The 22,408-nt window shown below is 47.2% G+C and overlaps 1 pseudogene; it reads left to right on the top strand.

Annotated features, from left to right (window-relative positions):
• The first annotated feature begins 3,873 nt into the window (after window positions 1-3,873).
• LOC144157842 (uncharacterized) lies at window positions 3,874-6,399 on the top strand (annotated as a pseudogene).
• The last annotated feature ends 16,009 nt before the right edge of the window (window positions 6,400-22,408 follow it).

Consider the following 22,408-nt stretch of genomic DNA (forward strand, 5'->3'; position numbering starts at 1 on the left):
CTCCCCTTCTCCGAGGACCGCATCATCGAACGTGTCACCGAAATCGTCCCTGGACGCATTGCTGCCCCAAATGAAGTTGCCGTGGCAAATTCTTTAAACGCCTAAGCCAAAACCCATGCTCTCCTCATCAAGAGCTTCATGCTTCGCACAGAACGTCAAGCCAAATTTGAACTCGCCGTCCAACCACCCGGACAGCCTCATCCTTTCCTTTGATAGTCCCCCAAAGAAACCCCAGCACCACCCGAATCTTGCCAAACACGCCCATTGACACCATTACTGTCAATCAATGGAACTGCCGCTCGTTCAACAGCAAGCGTCATCAGCTCTCCCTCTTCACCCAAAACGACCCCCCCCCCCCCCTCCGATGCCATCGCCTTGCAGGAAACCAACACCTCTACTCAACGTTCACAGATACTTTTTCAGTTTCGGAACTGCGCCTTCACGGGCGTGCGCGAGTTTACCCTAGGCGCTGAGAGGGCGCTCCTGTCGCGAGTTGCGCTGTGTCGGTGGCAGCGGCGGCCGTGGCGGCAGCGTTCACTGCGTGCGCCGGTCCGCTGAGCCCAAAGTTGTGGTGTAGTTGCGTGTGTGCTCTACAAATTTCTTCTTTTCGCTTGAGTTTGTCTTTACCCTTGAGCGAGAAACTTGCCCTTTTCATGCACTCGGTTTGTGGTGCTACTGAACAGTGCGGCCGCGACGAAAGCATTTCATTACTTCCTCAACAAGCTTTATTTTTTTACATGTTCTGGGCTTGACCAAATGCCGACCTGCTTCGCAGCCGGCTTTACAAGCAGATAATCAATCAATCAATCAATCAATCAATCAATCAATCAATCAATCAATCAATCAATCAATCAATCAATCAATCAATCAATCAATCAATCAATCAATCAATCAATCATTTATTTGCGTGCCACGGAACAGCCGGGGGGGCCTTTGTGCTGGCGCACGGAAACAGAAACACACGAAACATAATGTACACATCTCTCAAATACAAATTAAAATACAAAATACAAAAAAAAACGAAAGGATAGCTTATGTTGAAGTTACGGAATGAAAGTCATTTAAGTGCATGAACTCAAGGATAAAAGACAAATGCAGAAGAAGAAAAGTTGGCAGTTACGCCAATACAAACTCACAGACATGTTTGCGAAACAGAGTAGGGCAATCATTAAATATATCAAGGTAATCCGAGTACCGATTGTACGTGCATTGCAGTCGGAACACAGGGCACAAGACACGCAAACAATTGGGGTTGCAAAAGGTATCATGTTTCCTGGTCCACTTTTGCGGCACATAAAGACAAACATGCTGTAGCAGCTCACTACAAGACACTATGCCGTGCATAATTTTAAAGAGGGAGAGAATATCAGCCTTGTTCCGCCTGGAAGTTAAGCATGATAGCGTCAATGAAGAGGGCGATCCAGGGTTATAATTACTACTATCGCCAAAGCGATGGTTGAAGATAGATATGAACTTATTTTGAACCCTTTCTACAAGCTTACGGTTTGTTTTGCTCGTGCTGTTCCAGACAACAGATGCATATTCAAGCTGAGGACGACATATAGTTGTGTAGAGCTTGAGAAGAGAAATCGGCTCCTTGAACTCCTTGGACACGCGACAGACAACGCCAAGCGATCGAAGAGCTCTACGAGTAATTACCTGAATATGTGGAGAGAAGCTCAGTTTACTGTCGAAAGTGACGCCTAGGTCATTAACCTCTACCACACGTGGAAGTAATTCACCGTTGATGTTATAGGGAATAATAATAATAATAATAATCAATCAATCAATCAATCAATCATGTTTATTTACGTGCCCAGGAACAGCCAGAGGCCTGAGTGCTGGCGCACGGGTAGTTACATGAAAACAAAATACAAGAAACATATAATAATAATAATAATAATAATAATAATAATATAATCAATCAATCAATCAATCAATCAATGTTTATTATAGTGCCCAGGAACAGCGGAGGCCTTCGTGCTGGAGCACTCAGAGGGGAAAATGCAGCACTGTAGTACATCAACAATTTGCTAATAAACACTCAGTGAGCAAAAAAAAAGAAAAGAAAGAAAGACCTACAAAAAACGGCAAAGAAGATTAGAAATAAAATAGTGCAATCCAACCGACTTTACACAATCAAGTCGTGCTGGCGCACAGAAAAGGTATAAGACAGCAATGAAATGCATCAACAGCTGGTAAAAGAACAGTGAGTGAGGAAAAAATAAGAAGAAACTACAACTTCACAGAAGAGTAAAATGCCATAGTGTAATTTTAGGCAACATTACACAATCAATAGAAACTGTAATGTCTGGTCAATTGCAAGAAGACATCTTACAATAAGCGTAACTATACGGAAGGGTGAGTGAAAAGAAGAAAGTTTTTACAAGATTCTGGAAGCGTACATTTTCAGTTTCAAATGGACGCATGAAGTGAATATGGCAACTTTTAATGATAAAAACGGCAGAAAAAGAAAAAATTCTACGATAATTACAGTCGCAGTATCAGCACAATACATGAATAACCAGGAACAAGAACAAGCTCGGTGATAATAATAATAATAATAATAATAATGTACAACTGGAAGGAGAAGGAGGAAATCTCTTGCTAAAAACTAGTAATAAAACAGACTATTGAACAAGAGACAAATTCCTAATGATAACACAATAATAACCAGAAAACATATAATTCAAATCTAAATAACAAACTCCCTAATTTGACCAGGCCTTTGGGTTAGCTTTAACCGGAGGAACAATTAGTTTGTTAGTTTGTTTTGAAACTATGAAGGATACGCGAATGCCTATCATAAAGAAAGCATGCAGTTGTTTGGCATGGCTATTAGGAAATATTATTCGTGCAGCAATGAATTTTCACGATTGGCACGGCAAGCGGATTCGTGTGCACACTTGACAGCCACTGCTACGCGAACATTCATTTGTAACGCTGTGTTTCTTAATATTTTAGCCAGGTCCGCTCAAAATCACGTACATTATATCATTTCATGCGGTCCGTTTCAAATAAATCGCGCACTGGAACAGCCGCAACAAAATGATGACAAACTTTCGAGAACAGGTATTTTTTTGCAGTACGCACCCAGAAGTGGTGAGAACCGGAGATGCCGGGGCCGGAACGCTACGGCTGGCGGTTCTCGACATTTGCATGAGGGCAAAAGGGACCAACAGCGAAGAAAATCACGGGACTTTTAACCTTACGTGCCGTTTAAGGTGACGTACTTTTGTTTGCTGCGGGTTGTGTTATATTTTGCCCCATCCTTTTTTTTTTCTGGCGCACGCGCACTGTTTGTGCGCGTTAACGGGGCCCCTCCGGCGTGGAAAGCGCGCTCCGGAAAGTAAACGTTCTCATGTGGTGCTGATAATTCTCCGTACCTGTACTGGGTTGAAGCGCACCGAGCTTTTCTTGCGCGCTGGCATCCCGACGCTCACATGCGGTTTCAGTTGTGCTTATCCTTTCGAGCGGAGCAGGAAGGCAAAAACCACTTTTCCTAGTTAAGCAGCTCCGCAGGATGGATGTGCGTGCGTGGGTGGGCGCACACAAATGGTAATCGTGTAGATTGTTGGAAGCAAACAGTTACAATAAACAGAAGAAACAATGAAATTTTGTGCCCCTCGTGTGGTTCTTCAAAGACCTCTCTTGCAGAAGAGAACATAAGCGTGCGCAGTCGCTTTAGCTCAAAGTTGCGGCGTACTTGCGTGCCTGCTCTTCAAGTTTCTGCGTTTCGCTTGCGTTTGTCGACCCCTGTGCGCGATTTGCCCTTTGAGTGCGTTCGGTTTGTGACGTTATTGAACAGTGCGGATTTTATAGAGGATTTCGTGACTCCCTCAACATTTTCTTTGGTGAACTTGGCTTACCGCAATGCCAACGTGCTTCGCACCTGGCTTTACGAGCGGATACCGAAAGAACACTCAGAAGCGTCACTTTTTTGCGCCGCCATCTGACCCGGAGCTTCTCGGAAAATGGAAAAGAGTGATCCCCCGCGCGGACAAAGAACTGAGCAAAACGTGCAAGGTATGTTACCTTCATTTTCTGCAATAGGACATTGCGAAGAGTAGAGGCATATAATTAACGGTAAAGTCGTCGATTGATTGATTGATTGTGGGGGTTTAACGTGCCGACGCAACGCAAGCGATGAGGCGCGCCGTAGTGGAGGGCTCCGGATTAATTTTGACCCCCTGGGGATCTTTAACGTGCGCCGAAATCTCGCACACACGGGCGTTTTTGCTTTTCGCCTCCATCAGAAAAGCGGTCGCCTCGGCCGGGAATCGAACCCACGACCTCGTGCTCAGCAGCGCAACGCCTTAGCCACTGAACCACCGCGGCGGGTTAAAGCCGTCGAGATCGACCGTGCTTACTGGGCATTGAAGGAAGGGGCAATTCCCGTTAATTTTTCCAGCCTTTCCAGCTACCTGTCGAGGAAGCAGACTCGGCGGCGATCTCTGAAAAAGAGAAACGCAGCGTCTGTGCACGAGGTGGTCACAAGCGGAGCGCATTTGCCCACGGAGCAACAAGAACTGTCCAACCATGAGGCGCCTGTTCCCTTCAATGCACCGATTTTGCTGAGATTGTGGAGAATAGTACAGCAATACGGCTCCCAGCCAACTGGAAAAGGGCAGCCCTCGAAGAAGAACCGGGGCAGCGTCGGAAAATTGTTTTTTGCGCGGCCGGAATGAACGCGGGTGCCTACACAATCCCGAAGAGCGTTGTTGTGCGGGACGATATCACATATCTTGTCCACGCAAACGAGAAGCTTCTCCGACAGTCGTCATTTGATGTAGAGATTCGTTCTGTGCAAGATCTAGAAGCCCTGCTACAGATTGTACACAGCAAACAATTTTGCCTAGGCTGCTCTAGCAGTGATGTTGCCACCAGCAGAGCAGGGGTGAAAGTTGGGGCATATTGTTCCACAGCTACTGCTTAGTTTTGACAGATGCGGACAAATGTGTTTGCAATATAAGCATCCCTTTGATTAAGAACCTGAAGAAGAAGGCATCTTTGCCAGAAAGAAAGAAGGTCCCCGTCGCAGCGAGTGTGCTGAGGAAACGGTGGATTCGTGCCACCGCAGCACGTGAGCGCAAAAAGCGGGAAGTGAAGCGGCTCAGTGAGAAGCTAAGGGACGCGTTCATAACGTCCCTTGATGAGCTCGTGCAAGAGCTGCCTGAAATACAGAAGGTGGCTATGCGGACAGCGTTCATGCAACAGGCAGCGAAATAATCCCGAGGTCATAGGTACACGACTGACTGGATCATGGTGTGCTTGCTTTTGCGACTGACAAGTCCAAAGTGCGATAGAACACTGTCAGACATGAAGGTTCTTCCTCTCCCTAGTGCGAGTCACCTTGTGCAGCTACTGAAGGGGCTGCCATGTGAGTACGGCTCGAACAAATTTGCCCTCGAAAGCATCAAGGTACACATGACTGAAAGACCGGATCATCATACGTATGGAACCGTAATAATTGACGAGGTCATTCGTAGGGAAACGACGGAATTCAGCAGAGCTTCCTGGTAGATTGATGGATTCGTAAACTATGGTGACATTGCCACCGCCGACACCAACAAATTGGCAGACCATGCTCCGGTCATCTTGTTTAACCCCATGTGTGAGCCATGGGTTCAGCCTCTTGTAAGTTATGCAAGAAAAGGCGCCGCACCAGGGTGGGTGTTGGCAAAAATTGTGTTGAAAGCGGTGCTGGAGTTGAATCACCACCGTGCTAAAGCGGTAGCAGTGACCAGTGATGGTGCAGGAAACAACAAGTCAATGTGGACACATCTTGGTATCAGTGGAAAACTCACTGACGCCCAGTGCAAGATTGCTCACCCATGCATTGACGGTGCGTTTCTACACCTCATGTGTGATTTACCGCACATTATCAAGTGTGTCAGAAATCACATGATGAAGCACAAGCACGGGCAGGTAAGTGTACCCATGCTCTATTCAAAACAATTAATACTTGGAATACCTGACCTTCGTTAACAAGCCTTTCCGTTATCGCATTAATGTGCGGAATTTGAATTGCAGATTGCGGAGTACCAAGCAAGCTACCAGCACTATGAGCGGCTGTTTGAGGCAGAAAAGAATGTCCAGATTAAAGTCGCGCCGAAACTGACGGAGTACCATGTGAAGCCGCAGAGGCTTCAAACCATGAATGTGCGTCTCGCCACTCAGGTAGGATATTTGTGACGCATTATTTGCCGCTAAGTTTTCCGCAGAAAGGCAACTCGAGGCTTTCACTTTTAAAACTTGTGGCAATATGGCGTGACAGGCGTGCCCATAAAATGACGGAGATGTATTGCTCCCGTTCTCCCCCCTCCTCCTCTCTATTCCTCCAAGATAATACGCTTGAAGTGTTTGCATATCTATGCGTTCCTGCATATGGTATTTACAATGACGTTCCTCCCAATATTATACAGCGGTCTCTCTATTTCTGCGCTTGCGAGAACTCGAGATGGGATTTTCGAACTACTAATTTTAAATTGCTTGCACAAATAAGGCTTGAACCAGTGGAGGCTAGTTCAAGGGGGCAACGCGAGCTAGAACGTGCTCGCCGGCAGAGTGCTCTGAAATACGCCACGAAATCTGTCCGTTCCATTACCACATTTAAATTCAAGTGTAAGCCGTTAACCGCATTCGCATGCTGCAGCTGCCTCGCATAAAACTTCGTTGCTCTTGTTTTTTTTTCTTTTTATTTGCTCGCGCATGCTTTTTAGGGTGTTTTACTGCATTTTCTGCCTCTACAAAGTATCCCACACTTTCAGGAAAGGCCTCGGTGTTTCGGAGTTTCTTAATCAGTCAGTGCCTCGATCAAAAATGTATCACACATCGTTTTCACGCCCCCTAACAGCTTCATTAGCTTACTGCGTTTAGCTTCATCGCTCTAATTTATCTTTGAATTTTGATAAATCCATTTTACATTTCCTTCGACATACGCACAAGCACTAATAGCTGCTTTTTGCATTTGGGCCCTGGTATTTTTTTTCATAACTTAGTGGAAGCATGGCGCAGATTTTAAATACTTCAAGTATATTAAAGGGTTCTCAGCAAGAGAATAAACAGGAAACAATACCAGCTCAACTAAAGACTTCCTGGGTGCATTCCGGATCGTGAAATCTCGCAGTAAATAAGCAAAAACACGCACACGAGGAAGTAATAAGATCCTTGGTAGAGCAAACTCGCACTGATCAAAATCTGCAAGGTAAACGATGACTGCGATCTCCCTTCAGTGCGGATTTTGCCTCCACATCAGTTTTTCAGGCTCACAGATAATTTAGATAAACCTTTACTGCTGCTTGGTCGTGTTCTCACAATATATTCAGCAGAAGGCAAGAAAAAAAAGTATTTGAAAAATCGCGTAGCATCGGGCACTGTCTGTTTAGGCAGAAAGAAAGATGCCAAGAGAAAAATAGATGCAAGCTTAAGGGCAACAAGCCTAAAAGAAAAAAAAAGCCACCATCAACGTGTGCCCAACTCCAGTATAAATAGAAGGCAAAACATACACACAAGAACCGGATGAACCTCTTGTGAAAATGAAGGGTAAAACAGGACATGAAATCCTAAGACAAGCATCCAAGAACCAGTGTCAACGTGCACACGCACCCACTCACGGGCGCACGGACACTTACACGCAATATTAGGGTGTTTCAGAAACCGGATCATTTTATGGCTGAGAATTCCGGTAGGTCTAATTTGTCTTCTATTTTGTTTAAATTCAAAACAGACCAATGCACATGCTTACTTGTTTACAAACCGAATGACAACAATTTTTAACTAAAAGAGTATGATTGGCCTTCTGGGACTGGATGACCGCCTTTGTACTTTGGTGACTCCTGGGGTATCCAGTGCATTATGTGCAATGTCGGTTTTTCGGGCATTACCTCAGTGGGCAAATAGACAGCCCAAACGGGCCAACTTTTTAGACAAAGAACATCGTCGGGGCTATAACGGGCTCTCCGAATCGTTGCTCATTGTAGAATAATCAGCAATAATAGAGTGAACCGGTTTGCCGATGGGAAGTAAAAACTTTGACCACCTGAATTGGTGCCGATTTGGCCAGGAATGCCAATATTGTTTTTTTCTTGCCATACTAAGAAACCACCATGTAACATGAACGAAACTGCTCAACTGAGATCTTGAGCAGAATATTTTGCCCCTTCTTTAGTCCCTTCAAATTGTGGACTTCGGTGAACGCGACGTAAAACGCACGCTGTTTTGACAGGGTTGCCACATAATACACCTTTCCGGATTGGATGGGTACAGGGACATGAGCCGTCATGCTCGGGCAACGAGGCGGCCCATGGGACAGCACAGGAGAGTGCACATTTACAACCTCCACTGGCGCCTGATGAACAGTCGACACGGTCGCCAATACTCCCACTTGCGATGCGACGCCACCGGTATAAGAAGGACCAAAGAGACCGGCCGCAAAACAAAACTTCGGTAGGATATTTGAGCGCTAATCACCGCTAGCACACTTCAGTGAAATCTTTATCAAATTTCTCACCGACGCATCATACACACCTGAAATGCACCGTAAACGGTACACTCCCCGTTTGCCCCAAAAGGTGCCCATACTGTCACGCAAGTAACCCAGCAAAACTTACTCATCTGCCAAACACCGACCATTGACGGCATCAGAACTGCACATTGATGCCCTCCATCTTGACACAGAAATAATCCACGAAATAGCACGTTATTTTCGAAAGAGCGGTCTCGGACGAGTTGTCTAAGCGGAGACATCACCGGTCGTAGTCATGATTGACTGTTTTGCCTGTCCCACCTGTTGTGATAAACTCACTTCAAGAGCGAAACTGAAAAGCAGCAGAAGAGACTGCAAAAAAAGCCCGTTGATGATAACTCCATCGCTTCTTCCGCTTCATAGTCACCGTACACCGAAAGCAGCAACCGTTCGTCAGAGTACTGTCAACGTAGCGTTTTTAAGTGCGAATGCACTTTATAAGCGACCCTGAATTCCGGCGACCGCCGTCCGTCCACATAGCAACAGCTGCGGGTCCACATAGCAACGGGGGGAGATGGGCGCGCGCGGCCTGGCCGCTGAAATGGCACATACCCACGTGGGGGATTGGCCAGGAATCTCCTCGTCTTCCTTGGCAACGGGGGGAGATGGGCGCGCGCTGCCTGGCCGCTGACATGGCACATACCCACGTGGGGGATTGGCCAGGAATCTCCTCGTCTTCCTTGGCAACGGGGGGAGATGGGCGCGCGCTGCCTGGCCGCTGACATGGCACATACCCACGTTGGGGATTGGCCAGGAATCGGGCGTGAGAAGGGCTAATACACCCGCTTAAAGGAGTACTGACACGAAATTTCAAAGCTGAGATCCGCTCTAGCAATCAAGTACACCGACAACACAAATAGGTGTCTGTGCATGGCACATACCCACGTGGGGGATTGGCCAGGAATCCGGCGTGAGAAGGGCTAATGCACCCGCTTAAAGGAGTACTGACACGAAATTTCAAAGCTGAGATCCGCTCTAGCAATCAAGTACAACGACAACACAAATAGGTGACTGTGAATAAATGCATCTTTCTTTCTTTGTAGTTGTGTGTGTGTGTGTGTGTGTGTGATCTCTCTTTCGCGAACATTACCGAACCGCGCAAATTCAACTCGTGCATTCGCACTTTCACATGCTTCCCCTCGGGGAAATGCGGGGAAATTTTACATAAAGGGATCCGCCAATAACCCGCAATCTTTTCATTCCACGTGTATTCCCTAATTTCCTTTTCTCGGTGCAGCATCCAATGAGCAGAACGCATGACCTCTTTGCTATGCTTCCTTCTGATGTACGAATGACTCGTTCCAAGGAATCATCATAAGGCAGGTGAAGGTGGTCATAACAGTCCAACTTTCGACTTTCTGGTCGCGCCCCATTGAGTCACCAGTGCGCTCGGCATCTTCCTCCAAAGCCCGGGGAGTACAGCATTTTTTTCAGATATAGTGGATTCTCTATGTCTTAGCTCCCCTAACACCTAGTTACAAATGTAGCACAGAAGAAACACACGGGAGGGAAAAATACATTCGGATGAGCGCTAACTTCCAGCGCTCGTCCGTGTGTATTCTTTCCGTCCCGTCTGTTTCTTTAGCACTACATTTGATGACTATGAATTACCAACTAGCCCAGTCTACAGCTTTCCCTAATACCGTTTCCTGTTATCTGTCTGGTAATCTCTTACTGTCGGTACCAGCTACAATAATCTATGTGCATGTAATTTGGTACATAGAATTGGAGTAACGGGCCGTCTGCCACATGTCAAGTTCTTAATCACGCCGCACAGGCCACATTCGCATGAGCAGTCACGCGAACTTCTCGAATTTTGGAAAGGGCCGTTTCTTCCGTGCATAGTTTAGTGCTTCACCTTCTACTCGCAGTAACTTGCAATGCTTCTTTGACCGCCACTCCAGAGAGCGTTCGCTCAATAGAAGCGGAGCGAGCAGTGAATGCATTACGTGGGACATCTACTCCGAGTTTTTCGCGCCGCCGACGGCCGTTCTTGCCTGTTACCCTTGGCGTTGTGGGTGCGAATAAGAGCTATTAGGTCAAGTCCATTTACAGTTTCAAGATCACCCCGGACAGTCCGCGGATAGTCGAAGGCGTTACCACGCCGTACAGATATATGGCAGACTGCTTATCAGGGAGTCCACGCTGAGTACCATAGTCTAAATCCAATAGCCCCATTGTGTTGTACGAGACATCACGTTCGCAAGGTTAGCCGGCGCTGCTTAGACTACGAGGGAACTTATTGTCGCGTACGTATTGCTAGATAGCATGCATTAGTGGAATTACTTGCAGTGTGGTCTGGTTCTGCTTTCTCGCTCGTTCTGCTTGCGTCGCCTACGAACGAACTCGTGCTTGCTTTGCGCTGCCTTGATGTGGCGTCAAATGCCGCTGGCCAATCCCTACGAATGGGCAATACGTACTTGTCTCGACAATTCCCGATCAGGCTTGATTATGCGTGGCTCGATTGTTTCTCATGTATATACTTGCTATCTGGCTTATACGCGGCGTACCTGGATTGTTTTTAGCATTTTGTTTAGAGGTCGCTATTTCCACCGGCCTGGTTTCCTTTGTTTTCTAGTTTTTACGAACTATTTTTGTTTGTTTCAAAAACACCCGACCATTCCCTATAAAGTAGGGATTTCTAAAACATTGCTGTAGATTTGTCTGACGTGTCTTTGTGATATTTTCGTCATCCCCTACATTTCGCTTCTTTTTATTACTCCATAAAATGATATAAATTGGTGGTCACCTCAAGTAGGGCTTGGTGACCGTTTAGACGGCGGAACATCCTTAGAAATTGTAGCGCTAAGTTGGGGTTCTTTTCAATTCTGAGGCCTGAGGTTGTCAGTGCGCCTTCTTCAGTACAAAGCGGGTGTTATGTCCCCTTAGTGAGAGCTGTCTAGCGTAAACCTCTTGAAAGACGTATACCCACGTTGACATCGCCATGCAAAGAGGACATTTCTCGGGATCGTACGTGAGTATAGCCCTAACTAATTCGTCTGGGAATAGCGAGACAGCCACCGGCGTTCTCACTAATGAGCGCTTCATCACGGGCGGCACTGTTCGCTGAAGCGATTGCGGTGCCATACAACGGCCGCCCGGTCCCTATACTATGGTGTAATCTGGTAGCACGTCGCTGCCGGGGAGCATATCTCGCGCGGCCTCGACATACCGGCCTTCCTGTACACTGTCGCCATTTTTTCGTCGTCCAACTCTCTCTATTTTCCGTATTGAAGCCGAGGCTGAGAGATGACGTAAAACCAGACGAGCGAGCGCTTAAGAGCTGCACTCTGAAACAGGCGATCGCCCCAAACGTTTTCTTCTGTACCAGAAAGTATGCACATGCATTACAGGTATGCCATATAAACGGGCGGTGAAGTGACGGATAGGCGCTTTCGAGAAACAGCAACTGAACAAGAGCAAGTCCACCAAAAATAAATTAAGATGCAATAGGGGCAATTTATACCGCCATTATAATTACCGCCCGTGTATTCAGCTCAATGGCATTTCTCAAGGGCTTTTAGCAGCGGCTGTTCAATTTTACTTTGAATGATTTTTTGTCGGTGACAGGCCAATACTCCTTTCTGTTGAAATTTGCAGTTACCATTTAGAAATACGCAGCCGCCTGCGTTCCTGTCCTCAGCTAAATCGAAATATGGCTTCTAGTTGAGACTACCGATCTCGCGTGAACTGTATTACTTTACTGTTACATATACCTTGGGTGAACATGGCAGCGTGGTATAATACATCAGATAATATCTCGTACCAGTTACTTTTCCAATTCTTTCAATTTAGGTTTTAAATAAAATTATCCATAGTAATCATAAAACAACTCATTCTTGATGGCAGAAAGTGTATGAACCAGAACCAGATTTTTTCCCTGCACATATAAGATACCCAGCTCCACCTAGGGAATGACACTATTCGGCTTCTCCGCCGAGGGAATAGCAGTTGCAACAGCAGTCCCGGTCAATTTAATGCTTGAAGATGATAAGCCGCAAAACTCTTTCCTCCACCGCTGGTCTAGCAAGTTCCGCGGAGCACACCACCAAACTAGCACTGTGTTCGTCCGTGTGCTTCCGCGTGGGCTCATTGTACGCTGTTTCGCGGCGCACGAATTGTGCTCATGGCTCACCGAATTGCCTCTTGTAGATACCTTCATTGTCTATAGCTGCAGTTCTCTCACCATTTGGCAATTTACTAGAAAGGTCCATGTTACGGATCTCACATCATATAGAACAAATCAATACAGGGCAAGATGATATACTCAGGAGAGGAACATGAATACTGCGTTGGACCCTACTACACGAGCCCCCACGGACCACTGCCCATAGGAGCGCCCCACCACTATCTCATCTCTCAGATTCGGGTAGTGGCTCGAGAAAAGTGCCTTCGCCTTTTAGTTGATCATAAAGAACATGACGAGGTGTAAGTATTCACTAATGCTACTCTCAGAAGCACTTAAGCTGCATGCACCTTCTCCGACCTAACGCCCTTTAATAGACGGCGACTAATGTCGGACGCTATGAACTAGCTGAATAGCGCCAAGCTGGGCAGGTAGGTGTGGTCCCGAGTCCTGACCATTCGCCATCTTAACCACATCCCACAGTGTGCACCTTGACTTAAATCGTGCGTTGCCCAACCATACGGGAATGTTTCTTCATGTCACTCAGGATTGTGAATACCAAAGCTTCGCCATCCGCGTTCTCAGGACACCTAGCTGGGCTTGTTTCCGAGCGCAGATCAACCTCCCGGCACACACCATTGCCAAGAAATCTCCACACACCTCCAACTACTACTAGAGCCCCGTAGTGGCCGCCCGCACAACCAGAGCGGAAGCTTCAACTACGAAATTGCATGACTCAAAATTGCGGACGCGTAAGGGGTGTCACTCCAGTCGGCAATCGTAGCCCTATAAAACTATCCCATAGCTAGGGGGAAATAAAAGGTAAAACAATCACAACTCTTTCATTTTGTGAAGGTGGAAGACCGATGAAGCTAGAAGCAGTCTCCGCAGTGCAAAATAAACCACGTTTGTTCGTAAGTTGCCATTGAGAATACTTCCGAGCCATTCAGCTGAATAAAACTTGGAAGGGCTCGAGATTTGTTCGAGCGAATAAACATGGGGCTGTCTGTTTCCCTCCAGAGTCGTAAGCATCTTGCTGTAAGTATAAGACACAACCAAATCAACTAGACCAGTATCCACCAGACAGGTAGCATTCGCCTGTTTGACGTCCACTAGTAATCCTCCAGTCAGAACAAGAAACATGTAATCAGCGAGAGCATGAAGCCTATAGCTTTGCCTGCATACCCCCTTCCCCATCTCTGCTCCCCGCACGTGCACGCATAAACAGGCAACCGCTTATGTCCTCGTGGTTAAGCGTAAAAAACAACGTAGAAGAATAGTTGTTAAAGAGGGGCTGGCAGTGGCGAAAAGAGGCGCCGCAGTGTCACCGAGTAATGTGGCTTCACCGGAGTGATAACAGGGGGGGGGGGGGGGTAGACATATAGTAGTTCGCAGTAAGAATTTATTACCGGACCAGTGCACCGTATCTGAACGAACATTCTTCAACACTTATATTGCCTGAAGAAATGAAGGCTACAATTAGGACCTTGGCGTAGGTTCTTTCGATGTTAAAGTTCGTTCGTGTTTACATTTTCTCAGCCTTCGCAACGGAACACCCGCTGGTTAAGCTTGGGAGCGTTAGCCTCACGTGAACAGCCACTGCAAGCCAACCTTGTTTCATTCACGTTAGAAATGCACTAATTTCATCACAGCACGAGTAACACTGGCCAGATGCATTTGAACAAATGTTAGCCCCATTGCTGTAGGAAGCGGCACACTGGCAGCAAGCTTGTACGGGCCGTTCCTTTCCTAAACAGAGGACCAAAAACGCCGAATCCAAATGTCCATACAAGCCACTGTTACGGTTCGAACAGGCCGCCCTCATGACGTCTTCTGTACCTCGACAAGGACCTATGTGAACCTGCAGGTGCTCAGTAACCTTTCCCTGATTAATATTCACTTTTAAGACCATGTGTTTTTCAGAGGTGTCCTACCTTTTCTGAGACAGTCTGCCGTCTTCATACTCCTGTATGGTAATATAGTTGTCACTCTACCGATTTATAAAATACCTCGCGCTTTCCAAAATACGTTACAGGGTTGAAAGCGAAAGAAGAAGTCAGACCGAAGGAACAGTGTAATTCATTAAGCAAAGGTACGTTAAACACCTCTTCTTTTTGAAAGAGTGCTTTTGATTACAAGGAATTGCCCCCTCTAATATTCGTACCCTTTTTTTTATAATTTTCACACCTGTTTACACGCGAAGCAGCTGATCACTTTTTTCACTGACTTTTACTGACTGAATATGTTCCGCCACATTATTTGCCGCCACTGTAATCTAAAACAGAATCCTACAGATTTCACAAAAGTCTGGAGGCTCCTGCTTGAAAACAGCCCGACTCTTGGTGCAGTCAATACTTCAGCCTTGACTTGTCTATCAAGCTCAATTCCAGCATATGACCCAAGCGCAGTGGGTCCGACTTGAAGCAAGTAATAGAGCTGCAGTACGGACGATCACCTGCCTCCCTCAAATAAAGCCAATACCATCTTTTCAGGCAGAAGCTCAACCTAAAACCCCGGATGAGCTTGTACATCAGCGCCGCTCCGCACGCCAGCACAAACTTTATTTTGTTGCGGAGGCAGCAGCGTTGGCGATATACATGGGGCGTTCTCTACCCGCCTTACCGGCCCACCCCGCAACTAGGCCGCCCTGGCTGTACCATCAAGTGGCCGAGAACCGGCCGCTCATTCGACTCCACAGTCGGTCGACAGGAAATGCAGACTCGCAATCCGCAGGTGCACTATTACTAGCGGCTGTGAACGAGCCCCAGGTTGTAGAGGCATTTGTGGACGCTTGGGACCATGACAGCGTTTTAACACTGCTGTCGAATGTCCCTCTCATTAAGAAGCGAACCAAAAATGCGCCTATGAAACACTCCGCACCTGGCCTTCTATGCTGGCAGAACTTACCGCCATCCGGCACTTTTTCAAGCCCCTAAAAGGTTTACTGCACAATTTTACACGGAGTCAAAGGCGGCCGTACGAGATTTGCGCCCTGTAGCCTCCAACTCGTCTGTCTCAAGAGACCTTCAAGAGATCACGTACCCCTGCCCTCTACGAGTGTTGTGGATCTGGCGAGTACTATCACCGCTTATATTGCGGCGGATACTTCCTGTCACCTTACGTCAGTTCCACGACCGCTACCCTTGCTGACAACTGACCCACATGAACAGTTTCTCCATCTCCGTCGCGCATGATCTCCATCGCGCCACGCGCGGTGTCATCCCATCGTGTGGAAGAGACTTTTCCAGTGGGCTCGCTCGCTGGGAGGCGGTCCTGCTGCGTAGTCTTCGAGTCTGGATGGCCCCTTCTACTGCGGTAACCCTGGCGTAGCCACCCCGATACCATGGCTCGTTTATCAACAACTGACACTTCTGTACGGCTCCTGCCGAAGACGCCGATACGAATCACCTGCTATGGATGTGGTCCTCTTTGCTGCGAGATACAGACACTTTCGAGGCACAGGCCTGCATCCTTGGAGACCCCCTGATCTCCAACGGTGGTTTTGGGGGCCCCAATAACGCTGTCTTATGAATTCTTGAATTACTGCGCACTACAAACAGGACACAGGGAAGGACACAGACAGGACGCTGTGTCCTGTTTGTAGTGCGCGGTAATTCAAGAATGTCGAAATACCAACTCGCCCATCAGTCCACACTTGTCTTAGGAACTTCCTCCGGGAAACGGGTGCCAACTTGAACATTTTTGATTTTTTACCAAAGGGCGTGCTATCTCAGTGAAAAATATCCTGAATACCAAAACACGTTAACGCACAGCGCGGCTTAGCACATTGTGTCTTAGATTTCCGCGGAATATTTTTATCGATGACTTTTCATATAAAACTGTTTTACCTCAAATCAACAAATATTTCTGCCAATAAAATATATTGTACCTAACATGTCGCCTTACGGCCAAACACAGCCCATTACATCGTTTAAGCCACTTCCGCACATCATGACTGAAAATGTAGCTCTGCAGTCTCACTGGTCAGACAAAAGGCTTCCTACTACGTGTAGCGTTGACGATATCAATCCAAACGAGTGCTATAAGCGTCTTCATCCGTCACGCATGACCGAGGCGTAGGATCTCAAGGTATGGGCAGAAAAAATAGCAGGCTTAGCCATGAACGGAGGCCGGCCTCCGTCTCTGAGGTCGAGCCCAGCGCTCTCAAGCTGCCGGCATAGGCATCTCGTGGAGCCCGGGTTCCGGGATAGCGTCTGCCACGCAGCCGCAGCGATAGCATATGTGGTTGTCGTTCCTGTCAACTACACGAACCTCGCGTGGCCTACAGGGCATAGAAAAGGAGCTGCCGGCGTAGGTGAACCTCCCTGCTTTCATCAGCTGTAAGGGACTGTATGACATCATCGCCGTTCAGGGAGTATCAATCCTGGGCTGTTCCTATATGCTGGCCCATTCCTTCTCAAACTATGCAAGCTGAAGAGAAACGCCGAGGACGTGCGCTGATGCGTCGCCTAACTGGCCAGGCCAGCCGACAGGAAGCTTGGCGAGCAACAGGCAGTGCAGAGTACCGACGGAGATCTTATTTCACCGAAAACCAAGGCTGCCCTTCCAGGACAACAGACGAGGAAGGAAGAGCGAAACACGGGCGCAGCACTTAATGAATAGTTAGCTATCGTGACGAGGCAGGACGACAATCCGAGGTGTATAGCCATGCACAAGCGCTGAACCCAGTTATGTTCTGTGGGTTGACATGACGGCTTGTGAACAGGAACAGGAAGAAATCGTTACCGCGGGAAACAATTGGTTCTGTATAGATACTTTTGGTACATTATGCAATGACGGCGCATGCGCGTAAATTAAGAAGTTGTGTTCCATGTTAAAAGAGGCTGGGCTGCTACAGGAGGTGTGTTGCTCCTTAATGTTCTTTTAATGCTGCTTAATCACTCTTAATTACTTTTTGATGGCGCGGCGCAAGCAGCTAAATCAAGGGATAGCTATGATTAAGCGACCTGCGCCACTAACGTTACTAGAATAACTATTCTACTAACGTTTTGCCTAAGCGCTCAACCTTCCGTCCTTCGCTGACGAGGCTCGTTACGTGAGTGAGTGGCTCTGGCACTGCATGTAAGTCAGACTTTGTTATCTCTGTTCTCAGGGCTGGCGTACTCTTGGCTGGTTTTCTAAAGTGGTCTCCAGGCATGCTTGAACTTTTTCTTCCTGGTGCCTTCTGTTGCGAAGCGTAAATGTCGAGTCCAGTCAAACCCGGAACATCTACGGTGAAAAAAAAGGTGTTGTCGTGTAAAGAGAAACGCACGATTCGAGATGAAGTTCGAAAAAAATATCAAGACTGACATTGCGCCTAAGTTTGGCATTGCGCAGTCGACACTGGCGATCATCATCAAAAATTCAAACAACATTGACTTCATTTTGGATGGTGACATTGGCAGCGATGAGTAGAAAAGAATTCGCGCTGCAACTTATCCCGATGTGGACGAGGCGCTCTACAAATGGTTAGTAGATTACCATGCTCAGAATGTCCCGGTGACTGTGCCTATTCCGCTACATAAGGTCAGCAGTTTGGGAATATTCTTGGTCACGATAAATTGAAGCCAAAGGATGGCTGCCATGGCTCAAAAGCCGGTGCAGCGTCGAAACTGCGTCCGTCGACGAGGACGGCATCCAGCGTTAGATGATACAGCCCAGTGGCAGCATCTTTGAGACACGCTCATAGGGGCATTTAAAACGCTGATGAAACGGGGCTGTTTTTTTAGTTACTTCCAGCGGAAAGCCTCGCTGTGAAGGCTGTCGAGTGTGAGGAAGGAAAAAAATAGAAAGAATCGCCTCACGGAGTTGGTGTGCGCCAACAGGGACGGCTCGGACAAGCCGGACCTGTTTGTCATTGGCAAGTCTAGTAAACTAGGCGGCTTCGCTAAGGTGCTGTTAGCGCCAGTAGCGTGCACAGTTCCGCTCTTGCTGTACAATAACAGTGCACACCAGGGCAACGCGTATGTAAGCGCTATAGACCGCCTTTTCCTTCCTTCAAATGCAACAGCTACGCTACAGCCGATGTGCCAGGGAGTGATAGCAAACTTCGAAGTCCACTATCGCCTCAATGTAATTGAGCATCTCCTCATCGACATACGGACCGCTGAACACCTAATAGACTTGAAGGTGCCGCTGGTGAAGGATAAATTTTTACAAGCAGATCCTGAAGGGACATGTAGTCGCAGAAGAAATTTCACTGCTTCCGCAAAGGAGGTTTCTCACGGAGTAGCAGCTATGCCGGAGGCGAAGCAGCAGCAGGGGATACGGTTACGCAGCACGTGGTCCCGCGGTAGCTATGGGGTGAGAGCAGCTGTGGGAGTCCGCTTGCGCTGCAAACCTCATGCCGCGCGCCTTGAACTGCATGGAGTTTGCCCTCGCGGACCAAGACGTAGTCACATCTGACGAACTCTCCATCGACTAACCCAGTGTTTCTTAAAACAAAACGACCGCCGATGACAGCGCATCGCACCCCGAAGGTGACGCTGGTGGCGCACCTCAGCCAGTGGTGATCTCTGGAGCATCTGTTGCTGTTTATACGTTGCGTATGTACCAGAGTTCGAAAGAGGGTGCGGGCTCACAGTTTGACATCATTGAGGTCGCGTGCTCACGAAAAGCGTGCGCGGTGCCCTCCACCACTTTGTTAAGAGAGTGTAAAGAACGTTTCTGTTTGTGCGAAGAAAACCTGTTCTAGCTAATTGATTTCCTATTCCTACCGATTAAGTTCTAACCGGGCTGCACTGAATATTTTACGCGGTGCTCCTATCTTACCCTCGTAACATAAGGAGTGTTGGCACACGCCTCTCTTCAGCACGGTATGAAAGTTTTATTTAGGACGTGTTTGTACAAGGGGCGTGTTTGTATAACGCGTCATCATTCTATGGCGGCACAACCTCCCTCCCCTAATTTCGTCTGCCCATCCGCCCACTCTAACGCGGGACATGATGCGTGGCATAGCTGTGCCACGTGGGATCTTTAATAGGAGGTCTTCAATCCTCTCATTTTCAAAGGCCTTTGAAATAAAGGGAGGCCCTTCAACAAAAATTTTAGGGCATGGGCCATGACCATCAACGTAAACATGCGTAGAATCGGAAGTGCGGAAATGACCCCTTGGAAATAATTCTTACACGTCATTTTATAGTTCGATAGTGGCTGCTGTAGCTACTTTTCTGATTGAGGCGAAGAGGGAAAACGCCTGTGTTCGAACTTTCAGTGCACCTAAAGGTCCAGGGTGGTCGAAATTAATCCGGACCCCTGCACTACGCCACGCCTCATTATCCTGGTATGGATTCGGCGTGTTAAAGCCCACAATTATCCCACTCGCTCTCTTGCAATTATGACTCGGGAATTTCTAAAAAAAAAGTTTTTCCCGTCAAGCATGATAAGAGTGACGCAAAATGGTTATCATAAATGATTAAAGGTTTTCTCCGAAAATTTGTTTACACTCATAAGCTACATTACCTGCAGGCAGTGTACGGCACGATGTTTCTCATATCTCAACAAATGTTCGCGCCTTTGGAATTCCTCCAGCATTTAATTATAGCTCGTGTCACAACGACAAGAATGGTTAATACAGGAGTTTTTATACTTCAGCCTAAATGTGAGCACATGTACATCTCTCCCGAATCTGTATTTTCTGCAAACAAATAAGGTTTATTTTTTTTTTGTCTTTTTGTGTTACAATTTCAAGGCAAACAAAATTGCTTGATGCTATTTTCGCTTTAATTGCAGATTTCTCCAGAGCCATAACAGATATCAAAAGCTCGTCGACCCATCCACCGTCATATTCCACAACTTAGGATGGGTAGGTGTTGTGTACGTTTTTCGAGGAGGGGAGTACTGTAGTCGTGAAGCAAGGTGCACGCTATGTGAGTTCGGGGGCATCGTCGGTGGTTCGTTCTCTTCCAGACCCTTGGGTACTGGCGTCCATGAGATGTTGTTAACTGTCATCAGTGTGGATCTGAGTGTCTTACCGATGCGTTTAGGTACTCTGCCTGCAGCCAGAATTTAATGCCCTGAGATTCTGTAATAATGTTTATGCTACTAAGCGATATTTCCGCTAGGCGAAGAGCCAAGATGATGGCTCTAAACTTCTACGTATTCGTTCCTGTGCGCAGGAGGTTCATGAACTCACAAACATGGCCCGAGTAGTCAACTCCGACTTCAGTTTCGTAGCTTCGCACATCCCGGAGTATACTGTGCTGTCATGAATTAGAAGTTTCCTCGAAGGAACGCAATCCTGCTGTATCGCCTGTCCTTGTCTAGGTTTGGATCCATACGTTTTTGGTAGAGGAGAGTTATAATGCTGAGACACTGGATCGGGGACCTATCCATTATGGCGTCAGGTCATTTCCTTTTCGGGGGCCGGGGTGCCGGTCTTCTATGTTCGGTGGCCCGACCCTATTTTATTAGTAAATTACCGAAAATTGTAGGTAAATTAGCGAAAATTGAAACATTTTTAATTTCGGTGGTGAGCTCATTTGGTGTGATGGTGTCGGTTGCAGGCATGGCTGGTTACGGAGTTGGTCAAATATGCTACCACCAGCAGGCGGTAGAAGGAACTTTACTACGCAGGCGCGGCAGCTGCTAAAGATGCCCATCATTTGTTTCGTCTACGCCATGGTATTATTGTCCTCCTTTGTGCACTTCAGTTGCCCTTGATCCTTACTACAGATAAAAAAGAACCCTTGCTTCAGTCTGCCTCAGTCGTAGCTTCTGTGTGGCAGTGAAGCCGTATTTCCGCCGGCACATGAAGAGCACAGCAAATAACGGATTACTAGAAACCATATATAAATCGAGAAATGAGCATAATAATGCTATTCCGTTTGAAGTGTTTATGGCACCCTTTGTGCCATGCTAAGCAATTTGTCATTAATATTGCTGCCACGCTGCAGTAACAAAAGTTGGACGGCTGTAGCTGACGCCACAGTCGTCATCTGTATGACTGCTTAGGATGCCTCTCTTAGCATGCTTGATTGCTTAGGACACATTAATTTCTTTACTTATAGTTCGGGCTGTAGTGGTTTTCGTAATTAACCTAAATGCTGTTCTCGGAAAAACACATCCAAATTCACACAATTTTGAAACATGCGCAAGATTTCTGTTAGCCAAGTAATCTGTCGTATTACCCAAGTAATTTTTCTGTTTCGGCCATGATTTGACACTGTGTGGCAGCCGTGTCTAATGTGTCCATGTCATGTCGTGACACCCAAGTAATTTTTGTTGTTGCGGTTGTAATATCTAAGTTGTTACCATTCCCGTTATTTTCTCTTCCAGGTTTAAAATGCCACACCCACGAGCCGGTACTTGGTGGCTTGCTTGCTGCTTTGGGTGCTTGTATGCTTGTTTAGACATACCTGCTTGCATGCTCGATTTCTCGCTCGCTGGCTTGCTTCCTCGTTTGCCTGCTCTCTTGCTTCCTTGCCGGCTCGCTCGCTTGATTTTCTGCTCGCTTGCTCGCTTTCCTGCTTGATTTCTCGCTTGCTTTTTTGTTTACTTGCTTACTTGGGTGCTTGATTTCTTACTTCCTGGCTTGCTTGCTTGCTTGTTTGCTTGTTTGCTTGCTTGCTTCCTGGCTTTTTGGCTTGCTTGTATGCTTGCTTCCTTTCTCACTTGCTTGATTACTTGCCTGCCTGCCTGCCTGCCTGCTTTGCTGCCTTCCTGCTTGCCTGCCTGCCTGCCTGCCTGCCTTGGTGCGTGCGTGCGTGTGTGCTAGCTTGAATGCTCACTTGTCGGCTTGCTACCTTGCATGCTGG

The sequence above is a fragment of the Haemaphysalis longicornis genome, unplaced genomic scaffold (genome assembly GCF_048455015.1).
Source record: "Haemaphysalis longicornis isolate Haplotype H1 unplaced genomic scaffold, Haemaphysalis longicornis Haplotype H1 scaffold_10, whole genome shotgun sequence".
NCBI lineage: Eukaryota > Metazoa > Arthropoda > Arachnida > Ixodida > Ixodidae > Haemaphysalis > Haemaphysalis longicornis.